The following is a 12,366-nucleotide window of genomic DNA, read 5'->3' on the forward strand; positions in this document are numbered from 1 at the left end:
TTACAGTTTTTCTCAGTCGCTTTGGCTCATTTCTTGACAGTTTTCAGTCTTCTCTAAACTGTAAGTGCAATTGTCACAACTGTTTTATGGGACATCACAACTCTATTGCAGGTCTGCAAAATGCAGTGAATCGCCCAAAACCGATGGTTCAGTAAAAAGACAACAAAAAAAAAACAATAAATTGTACCTCCTTACTGTATATAACTGGTCTGGCCAGAGATTTTCATCAACATCACATCTGATGTTTTCCCTTATGCTGCACTGGGGGGGGGGGGTCTTCTTGCTCTGCACAACCATCCCCTCGAATTGATGGCCTATGATGTCCTCACAAGCAGCATTCATAGCATCTGACAGAGACGTCTGATCTTGTGGCTGATAGTCATGTACTTTCCACCTCCATGCTGAAAAGAACTCTTCTATCGGCTTCAGGGAGTGGGAGTATGGTGGAAAGAAATCCATTGTCATCTTTCCATGCGCAGCAAACCATCCTCTAATGATGTTGGTTCGGTGGAAGCTGACATTATCCCACACAATTGCATAATTTGGCAAATCTGGTCAAACTAAACCTCTTTCGTGTTCTGGTATTAGGTCTCTGTGAAGTGTATTTAGGAAGGCCGGGGGAAGTTGGATTTTATAGGACCCAATGTGTGGAATATACACATATCAGCCAAAACATTAAAACCACTGACAGGTAAGTGAATAACATTGATTATCTCATTACAATGGGACCTGTCAAGGGGTGGGATATATTAGGCAGCAAGGGAACAGTCAGTTCTTGAAGTTGATGTGTTGGAAGCAGGAAAAATGGGCAACCATAAGGGTCTGAGTGACTTTGACAAGGGCCAAATTGTGATGGCTAGATGACTGAGTAAGAGCATCTCCAAAACGGCAGGTCTTGTGGAGTGTTCCTGGTATGCAGGGGTCAGTACCTACCAAAAGTGGTCTAAGGAAGGACAACCCGTGAACCAGCAACAGGGTCATGGGCACCCAAGGCTCATTGATGCTCATGAGGAGCGAAGGATAGCCCATCTGGTCCAATCCCAGAAGGAGAGCTATTATAGCTCAAACTGCGGAAAAAGTTAATGCTAGCTATGATAGACAGGTGTCAGAAAACACAGTGCATCGCAGCTTGCTGTGTATGGGACTGTGTAGCCGCAGACTGGTCAGAGTGCTCATGATGACCCCTTGTCTACCACCAAAAGCGCCTACAATAGGCATGTAAGCAATAGAACTGACTGTGGATTAATTGAAGAAGGTGCCCTCTTCTGATGAATCACATTTGCTTTTATATCATGTGGACAACTGGGTGTGTGTGTGCGTCATTTACCTGGGGAAGAGATGGCACCAGGTGCACTATGGGAAGAAGAGAAGCCGACAGAGGCAGTGTGATGCTCTGGGCAATGTTCTGCTGGTAAACCTTGGGTCCTGGCATTCATGTGGATGTTACTTTGACACATATCAGCTACCTAAACATTGTTGGAGACCAAGTACACCCCTTCATGGTAATGGTATTCCCTGATGGTAGTGACCTCTTTCAGCAGGATAATGCGCCCTGCCACATGGCACACATTATTCAGGAATGGTTTGAGGAACATGACAAAGAGTTCAAGGTGTTGCCCTTTGTCTCCAAATTCCCCCAGATCTCAATCCGATCAAGCATCTGTGGGATGTGCTAGAAAAACAAGTTTGATCCATGGAGGCCCCACCTCACAACTTACAGGACTTAAAGGATCTGCTGCTAACGTCTTGGTGCCAGATACCAGAGGACACCTTCATGTTCAACCCATTCTCAGAAATGACAGCACACATTGCCCCCACGTTGGCTCGGTGTCCAATGAGACTGCGACCTTGTCTCCTGCCTTTGGCCAGATTGAACCCGGCCTCGTCCACAAAAACAAGAATGTGGGTCATTTCATGTCCTTCCAGTTCCATTATTCTCTATAAAGTAACAAAAAAAAAGTAAAGCTAGGTCTACATAGCCTATTCTAGAATAGGCAATTAAGTAAAGTAGAAATGTTTTCTGTTCATGGTGACAGGCATGGGCGCAAGTGTGTGAATACTGGGATGGCATCCAGCGCTTTACCTGTGCCCCCTTCTATAGGGTTAGCGGTTGTGTCAGGAAGGGCATCCGACGTAAAATTCTGCCAAATCATTTTGCAGATTGATGAGACCACCACCAGTGCTGTGCCCTCACAGGGTACTGATGGAAACTGTCAAATCTGCTGTGGCAACCCCTGGGAAACGGAACTAGCCGAAAGAAGAAGGAGAAGAAGGAGGAGAAGAAGAGAAATGTTTTCTGTACTTGTGGGTATCTACAGGCATCATTGAAGTGCAGTAAAACTCCCTGTACAATGTGCCATGTGCACACCAATGGTTTAACTGGATATACTGGTACTGCAGCTCCTTCAGTCAGTCACTGCTCCTCTCGACTGGCAGCTTGTAGAGTTGTTTCATAGTCATTTGATTTTTCTTCTTTTTTTCGGAACTCTGTCGGAATGTATATTGTTGTCATTTACGATTGCACTTTGGATCTCTCTTAGCCTGATGGAAATGTTGGCTATGACCACGTTGCAGATGTCTTGTTCTTGCTGATGGCTGAATAGTGCCTGAGCTCATTGTGTAGTCCTAAATATGACATGTCAAATTCACAAATAGATCATGATACAGATAGTAAGTTGTATTCAAATTGTGCTGTATTACTGTATATTCCTCATACATAGTATCTTATGGCACATTGCGATTTTCAGACTTGCATTTACCTTTACAATAGTCGCCGTATTGTTGTGAATGAAATGCTGTAACAGAAGTGTAGAATGAGTGCATATTTACCTGTTTTCCCTACAGTGGGTTTGCACAGTTGATGGCACTGTGGACCTGTTTACATTAGGCTGTAGTACTATCTGACCATCCTCTTCCATTCTAAGCCCATGGTCTATGACCTGGTCCACAACTGTGGCTCTGATTTCATCAGAGACTTATTCTTTGCCTTCTACCTCTTCCTCTATCACGTCTTCCCCTAACACCTCCACGCATTCTTCTCATTCCTCTTCCGCGAGCATGTAGCTGCTGTTCAGTTAAGTTTCCTGTGTTAATCCCCTTGGGGAAATTCATTTACTGCAAATTAACCCATCCTAGCTGAGATCTGTGTAGCTAAGAGCAGTGGGCTGCTGCCTTCATGCAGCACCCAGGGACCAACTCCAGTTTGTTTCCCATTGCCTTGGTCAGGGGCACAGACAGGAGTATAAACCCTAACTTGCATGTTTCTTTTGACGGAGGGGGAAACTGGAGCACTCAGAGAAAACCCACCACACACACAGAAAGACCATGCAAACTCCACACAGAGAACGACCTGGGAGGACCCCCAAGGCTGGACAACCCTGGGGGTCGAACCCAGGACCTTCTTGCTAACCACTGGGCCACCAAGGGTTGTCATGTTCCTCCATGCTCAAAAATGGTAGGGTGGGCAAGCTCCATATACATGCTTCCAAAGCTGAGAGGTAAGATTGTGATCCTTGTTTCATTACTATGTCACCTGGCAGGTACTTTGCCAATTTAGCAGACATCACAAATATTCCCTGTCATAGATATTTATGGAATATACATGTATGTCGGAAAGATTTTGACAGTTGAATGGATCATTTTGCATGTGATGGCTCACACGATGAAAGAATGTTTAGAAGTAGTGGAGAGTATGACAATTTCACTGAGAACCAACTCATCGGTTTTCACCAGTAAGCCATGTGCATGTAGTTATTGTGCAAATTATAGACAATTGCACTTAAACTGGTGGCACGGTGGCGCAGTGGTTAGCACGGTCGCCTCACAACAAGAAGGTCCTGGGTTTGAATCCCGAGATTGTCCAACCTTGGGGGTCATCCCGGGTTGTTCTCTGTGTGGAGTTTGCATGTTCTCTACGTACGTGGGTTTCCTCCGGGTGCTCCAGTTTCCTCCCACAGTCCAAAGACATGCAGCTCTTGTGAATCGGCCATACTAAATTTTCCCTAGTGTGTGTGTGTGTGTGTGTGTGTGTGTGTGTGTGTGTGTGTGTGTGTGTGTGTGTGTGTGTGTGTGTGTGTGTGTGTGTGAAGGCCTGACAGAGTGTCTCCCCACCTGCTGCCCAATGACTACTGGGATAGGCTCCAGCATCATCCTGCAACCCCGACTGGGATAAGTGGCTTTGATAATGGATGGATGTACTTAATCTTTTGCACACATGTGCCAAAACACATGCAATTTACTTAAATGAATAAAAATTTCAAATCTGGTGTGAACAATAAACTACTTGTTCAGAGATTTGAACTTGTTGTTTTGGGGGGGAAAATCTAATTCGAGAATTGAGCCAAAGTGATTAAGAAAAACTGTAGTAAAGTCTGCATGACATTTCTGATTGAATTTCTGGGGCTTGAGCTAAGACTATTAGTTTCTTCTACAGATTATGAAGTGAGGATTCAACAGAAAAAAATACAACAATGTTTAAAAAAGAAAGGTGTGACGTCCGCGGTGGCGTAGCGGTCTAAGCATCGGCTTGGTGTCGATGCAGTTGCCCACTGGGGACTGGGGTTCGCGCCCCGGTCTCGTCAGATCCGACTATGGCCGGACTCGATGAAGCAGCAATCATTGGCAACGCTGTCTTCGGGAGGGGGGCGGAGTCGGCTTGTGTTCGTCATGTGAATGCGTCTCTGTGTGTGTCGGAAAAACAGTGGTTCGGCTTGGATTCGCCTTGTCACGAAAGTGGGGAGGCGCTTTCCTTCGAGACTGCCGGCCGGAGAGATGCAGTTGGCGAACGCATGCAATACGAGGATGGGTGTTTGAATGAAAATAGGGATCAATTGGCCACTAAATTGGGAGAAAAAAGGGAAAAATCAGAAATAAAAAAAAAAGAAAAAAAGAAAGGTGTAAATTTAATGAATGTATGCTGCGAATATAATACTGGTGACCGATCCAACATGACTTAAATCAGTGTGATCATCCCAGCGGCAATACACCTGTCGTGTGGCTGAAAATCCCTTGATAACTTTGTCCTCTGTTCTTGTTATGGACAGGAAAGCACGCTGACGTTTATTCTTAAACCTCTCATGGACGTTTGGTCTCTACTGCATAGACAAACATCAGCGAGATGATGAGAGGATGTGTGATGTGACATGTGAGATGATACCTTATGTCTGGATCAAATCAGAGGCTCAAACATGAATACATGCCAGTGAACAAAGAACAATACTTTACACTATGCCTGCACATCCTCCTGGGTGATAGGAAGAATGTCCATTTCTGCTTCTGTGAGAACCACGGCGTGTGTGTGTGTGTGTGTGTGTGTGTGTGTGTGTGTGTGTGTGTGTGTGTGTGTGTGTGCGCACGCGCATGCTATGCAAACAATGTAGAGGCAGAGGTTAACTGTGGGCTGAGCCTGACAGAGAGATGGCCTGTGAGCTGTCATGTAGAACCCACACAGAGGTGCATTGTGGGAGAACGCATGGATCACTGGTATTGTGAACTGAACAGGGAACTCAAATCTCTCATCACCCGAGACAGGGCCACACCTAACATGGGAATTTGGCTAAAGAACAGTGTCGGAAGTGAGGACCTGTTGAAACGAATGTTCAAAATGATCAGATTCATCAATTGGGAAAGATCTTCTCAGAGTGATCTCCGAGGCGGATTTTTGGCTTTGATATTTAACACCACGTGCTTGGTGTGTTTTGATTCTGAGGCGGATAATCTATGAAAGCATACCATGCTGCTTGGGAGGCAGAGTGGCAGAGAGCAGTCAGGTTTCTCATAAGCCGTGGATTAGTTAGGTCTGGGAGTGGTGCCTAAATGACTACTGTAGGGAGAGGAAAGGACCGTGGTTTGCTACATGCACTTGTATTTAGACCGAAGCCACAACACATACTGTCATTTCCTTTTATCATTGATCCCGGCTTGGCAGGTGATCCGCTGAAGTTAAACAGCACATCTGCTAACCCCTGTGGAGTCACACCCTGAACAATGTTTTCTGCAATGGGTTTCATTCTGCAGCTAACTGCCCTATAGCTCGTTTTTCCAAAAGGCAGGCAGTAGACATCCCTTATTGTGTAAAAGGTGGTTTGTCAGGTTGAAGTGTCTACCAGGGCTGTAATCCAGCCGGTGAACTGTTTACTGACATTCTCAAGAGGCCAAAGCATTGGGCTGAGACAACGCCTGCAGCTGGGCATCACTCATCTCACCTCCAAACGTTGGCATATCGTATTGCCCTCACATGAACTGTTCTCAGCCGACATGCATTCCTACATGCACAAAAATGCACATATGCATGCATGCTCACAAATATGCATGCACGCACGCACGCACGCGCACACACACACACACACACACACACACACACACACACACACACACACACACACACACACACACACACACACACACTATTATTCAGGGAAGGAAAAGCAAGGTGTTGAGCCACCTTGGCATTGTACAATGGCACAGCTGCGTAGTCACCATCTGTGCATAACAGGTATTCTTGGAATGACTGCCGGAAAGTTCCTTGTTGTTGCAGGTTAGTAGACGATTTGTTCATCTGGATTGGTGGGGACGTGTCAGACACGGAACAACTTATTCATTCTTGCCCGTAAAATCAGTTGATTAAACTTTCAGGAAATGTTTAATTCAACATTTGAAAAAAATAGACAGCTCATTAAATTATCTCATTATTAAATTATTTCATAAGGTAAAAAGGGTTACAGTTAAATTTGTTAAACTAATGTTTTGGAAAATGTCATTCAAATGAAAGCTTAACATTGTCAAATAAATCCAACCGTTTTGTATATACTGTACTGTACATTGTACGTATACTGGTACGCTCTGTCATGTTCATCTACCTCAGGCATGCATGTAAGTAACCTGCTAACTTCTATTTCAGCAACTCTGATATATTCTCTGCACCACTGCACTTTATCACCTCTTATTTCCCCTGTAATAAGTCAATTCTTGTGTATTTATCTGAAGATTGTTGCGTTGTTGTGTTGTTATTCTATGTTAAGTGCACTGAGAGAGCCACGAAACCGGAGTCAAATTCCATGTAGTACAAACCTACATGGCCCATAAACCTGATTCTGATTCTAATTATGAATATTTAACGTCATATGAATTCAATGGTATCCAATGATTAAGTTGAGATTTTTTTTAATTATTATTGTTTTTTAAGTGATACACTGCAGTCACCAGTATAAACAGCTATTCCTCATGGAAGACTACTAATTTTTCTTTAACTTGAAGAGTAATTTCATCCTTTGATAATTCCCACACCAAAAACACACCGTACACCAGCCCATCCTGAGCATTTGCTGGCATTAATTTAGTCAAATACCTGCCGTCTTATTGTTCTTTTAACACCAAACAAGATCATCTGGTTAGATTTGACAATCTCTCCTGTTTTGTTTTGTTTTGTTTTGTTTTGTTTTGTTTTGTTTTGGGGTTTTTTTGGCACACGGCCTCTTTCAGATCCGGGATGATCTAATTGGTGCCTTTCCCACAGCCATAGTTTTCCACCCATCCCGGGTAAAATGTAACGTTTTAACATCTTTTTCAACTCTCCATCATGAGAAACAAACCAAAGAGCCCCAAGAAGAAACTTTTGATCTGATAATCCTCTCATCTTCAGCGTTGTGCTTTGAGGCCCTCGATTGGTGTGGGAATAGAGGAGCTGTATGGGGTGGGAGATGCAGTAAACCACAGCAGGCAGGGGAAAATGAAAAGAAAAAGACTTATGTTCAAAACTCCAAACCCAGGTTTCTATTCAACCCCCATGTGTGACTTTATTTTTGCTGCGCTCCTTCTGCTGAGTAACTTTGTTCCTGTGTCTTTTTGGTTCGCGCAATTGTAAAGCGCTTTGAAAACTTTTTTTTTTTAAAGTACTATACCGATAAAGTTATCATTTTTGAAGGTATCAAAACACAGAGCACATCTTAAAACAGATAGTGGACGCCTTCGGATGAGATGAGGAGTAATAAAATACATTTTGAAATGTTTTGATTCGCCTTCGCCTGCACCCCTGCAGTTTTATAGCCACTTCAAATCACTCGGAATGTATAGAAATGGGGAATAATGTGAATCGTGTCCATGATGTAAAAGTAAAGAACTTGTGCACTGGCATTTTACAAAGACCGTCCCAAAATTGAAAGGTTAAAATCCCAGAAGAACCACAATCTCATTTACATTGCCATCGGGCAAGATGCTAAACCTTAGCCACAATTCCAATTTACATGATATTCAAGCAGGCGGCGTGGTGGTGCAGTGGTTAGCATGGTTGCCTCACAGCAAAAAGGTTCTGGGTTCAAGCCCCGGGGTAGTCCAACCTTCGGGGTCATCCCGGGTCATCCTCTGTGTGGAGTTTGCATGTTCTCCCCGTGTCTGCGTGGGTTTCCTCCGGGTGCTCCGGTTTCCTCCCACGGTCCAAAGACATGTAGGTCAGGTGAATTGGCCATACTAAATTGCCCCGAGGTATGAATGTGTGTGTGTATGTCGGCCCTGTCTGCCACCCAATGACTGCTGGGAAAGGCCCCAGCATCCCCGTGACCCTGAGAGCAGGATAAGTGGTTCAGATAATGGATGGATGGATGGATGGATGATATTCAAGCCTGCTTTGGTATAAGCGTTGTCCCCTCTGCCATAGCGGCTTTAACTAATGGTCATGGAGATGGTCCTGGGCCAAGTTGTATACCCGTGTCTTGTTGTTGTGGTGGGTGGGGTGCGGTCCCACCTGTCTAGACTTAAAATGATTAGCATGAGACAGGTTCAAACACAGCACCCCCACACACACACACAGTCACACAAAGAGTCCCCACAACAAAAGACTTTTAATAGATGTTTATATTTGTTCTGTTGGTTAATTTTAACTCTGCTGTCTTTAAATTGGCCTTCATCATTTTAATAAAGGGCCATTGCGGCCTCATTGGCCATGTGAGCACCACAGTCATGCTCATTTGTGTGTAATATGTGGTGGTAAGTGTGTGTAAGTATACATGTTTTCTGATGTGATGAACTTGCATTTGGATGCTGGCAGGTGAACTTGTATTTCGTTGTACAACCTGTGGTGACAAATTTTGTCAAGTCTGACAGTGAAGAATACATTTACATTTTTAATTCTTTATATTTTTATAAATTTCTTTCATCACCTTATTTTAATTGTTTTTGTAATATTCCTTGTTTTATCAGCTCTAATTCTCTTCGTTTTAATTATGCTCTTGTGACTTAATCATGACCGTGTTTAACTTTTTTCTGTGGAGCAGATCTGGCAATATGTCCAATGTTTTTATTTATTTTGTTGTTTTATCTTGACTATGCACATTATTTTATCCTCTGTAAGGCACCTTGTAACGTTGTTCAGAAAGGTGCAAAATAAATAAAGTTTATTATTATTACCATCTAGCTATAAAGGCGATGCTCAAAGTTGCAACAACTACAGAGGGATAAAATTGATGGGACATACAGGAACACTTGTCATTTCACTTCATGCACTTGCGTACATGAAATGAAACGAAATGCCGTTTCCCCCAGCCCACAGCAGTACAACACAAAGACAAAAACACATACAAAAACTACAAGAACACACATACCCAAACTAACACATATAGCCAAACTAAACAAAAAAAAATCTCTGTCCAAGGGAACGCACGCCAACCAGGATGACTGTTGGAACCACCGGTCTACATGGGTTAGCAGTTAGCATTTCCTCCTCAGGTGCAGCTCCAGGCAGAGGTCGTGGTCCCCAGGCCCACCGGACGAAGCAGACCAAGCTCTCCCAGCTGAACCTGTGCCAGCTCTCCCAGACACACCTCCCCGCACTCCTCACAACATCAAAAATACCACAGTCAACGCCAGGTGAGACTGCCTCCAGACCGCCCTCGGTGTTATCGAAACTGCCGGTCTGCATGGGCTAGCAGTAAACTTATCCTGCCCTGCTCTCCCAGCTGATCCAGTGCCAACTCTCCCAGCCATCAAACAAAGACAAAACTTAGACGTAGACAAAGACACTGCATGGACGGTACTGGGTGAGGCCACCACAAACGCGAATTCGTGCAGCCATCTTCCCACACCGGAAATGGAAGACAATGAAGTTTTGAGAGAGAGTGATTGAAGTCAGACTTAGGAAAGAAGTGACTATAGAGATAGAAAATTTTGGATTCATGCCTGGAAGAAGTACCACAGATGCGATATTTGTACTCAGAACCTTAGCTGAAAAATACATTGAAGGACAGAAAGAATTGCACTGCGTATTTGATTTGGAGAAGGCATATGACAGAATACCAAGAGAGGAGTTGTGGTATTGCCTGAGAGCAAAGGGTGTGGCATAAAATTACACCAGCATAATTCAGGACATGTACAGGGACTGTAAGAACATAGTTCAATGTGCAGTGGGAACAACAAGTGAGTTTGAGGTAAAGGTAGGACTGCATCAAGGATCAGTGTTGAGCCCTTTCCTGTTTGTGATATTGATGGACAGCCTCAAAGAACATTTTAAGAAAGGGACACCCTGGAGCATGATGTTTGCTTATAACGTCTCTTCTCATTTCATCTCATCTCATCATTAGTCGCTTCTCCGGCATCGGGTCACGGTGGCAGCAAGCTAAATAGGGCACTCCAGATGTCCCTCTCCCCAGCAACGCCCTCTAGCTCCTCCTGGGGGATCCCAAGGCATTCCCAGGCCAGATTGGAAATGTAGTCCCTCCAGCGAGTTCTGGGTCTACCCCGGGGTCTCCTCCCAGTTGGATGTGCCCGGAAAATCTCCAAAGGAAGGCGCCCAGGAGGTATCCTAATCAGATGCCCGAACCACCTCAACGGGTTCCTTTCTACGCGAAGGAGCAGCAGTTCTACTCCAAGCTCCCTCTAAATGTCAGAGCTCCTCACCCTATCTCTACGGTTGAGCCCAAACATCCTACGAAGGAAACTCATTTCAGCCACTTGTATCAGCGATCTCACCCTTTCAGTCACTACCCAAAGCTCATGAACATAGGTGAGGGTTGGAACGAAGACTGACTGGTAAATTGAGAGCTTTGCCTTCCAGCACAGCTCCCTCTTCACCACAATGGTCTGATACAACATCCACATTACTGCTGATGCTGCACCAATCTGCCTGTCCACTCCATCCTACCCTCACTCATGACAAGACCCTGAGATACTTGAACTCCTTCACTAGAGGCAACAACTTCTCCCCAACCCGGAGGGAGTAATCCACCATTTTCTGGTAGAGATCCATGGCCTCAGACTTGGCGGTGCTGACTCTCATCCCAGTAATTTCACACTCAGCTGAAAACCGCCCCAGTGTGCGCTGGAGGTCGCAGTCTAATGAAGCCAACAAAACCACATCATCTGCGAAGAGCAGAGATGCAATTCTGAGGTTCCCAAATTGTTCACACTCCTCACCTTGGCTGCACCTTGAGATCCTGTCCATGAATATCATAGACAGAATCGGAGACAAGGGACAACCTTGGCGGGGTCCGACACCCACTGAAAACGTGTTTGACTGTGTGCTGAGAATGCAGACACAGCTCTCATTTTGGTTATACAAGGACCAGATGATGATGACCAGTCCTTGCTGATGACATCGTGCTAGCAAACGAGGACAAGGAAAAGTTGGAGAGAGATCTTGAAGATTGGAGAGAAGAGCTAGAGATTAGAGGACTAAAGATCAGCAGAACAAAAACTGAGTACCTGTGTATAAATAAGCAAATAAGAAAGTCCAGGGTTGACCTTAGGAGGGGAAGATAAAGTTAATGAATTCAAATGCTTAGGCTCAACAATACAGACAGAAGGTGGTAGTAAGAAGGAAGTCAAGAAAAGCACACAATCTGGGTGGAATTCATCAGAAAGGTAGCTGGAGTACTTTGTGACAAGAGAATGCCATTGAGGGTAAAGGGCAAAGTATACAAATTAATGGTTAGGCCTGCCATGCTCTACGGTATGGAAGCACGGACAGCAACAGAGAGGCTGGCATCTACACCACAGGTAGCAGAGATGAACATGTTGCATTGGTCCTTGGGATTGACTAGAAAAGATCGGAAGAGAAATGTAGAAGTGAGAGCTTTGTTCAAGATCAGAGGAATGGATGAGAAGTTGAGAGAGACAAGATTGAGATGGTTTGGACATGTACAGAGAGGAGGCATAGACTACATAGGAAGAAGGTATTGGACCTGGAAATACCTGGCAAAAGAAAGAGGAAGACCAAGGGAAAGATGGAGAGACCAGATAGAGGAGGACATGAGGAAGGTTGGACTGCAGGAGAGGGATGCGTCACATAGAAAGCTATAGAAGGCAAAAATCCGCTGTGGCAACCTCTGAGAAACAGGAAACAAGCCAAAAGAAGAAGAAGATTATCATCTGTTTGAAAGC

The sequence above is a fragment of the Lampris incognitus genome, chromosome 2 (assembly GCF_029633865.1).
Source record: "Lampris incognitus isolate fLamInc1 chromosome 2, fLamInc1.hap2, whole genome shotgun sequence".
Classification (NCBI taxonomy): domain Eukaryota; kingdom Metazoa; phylum Chordata; class Actinopteri; order Lampriformes; family Lampridae; genus Lampris; species Lampris incognitus.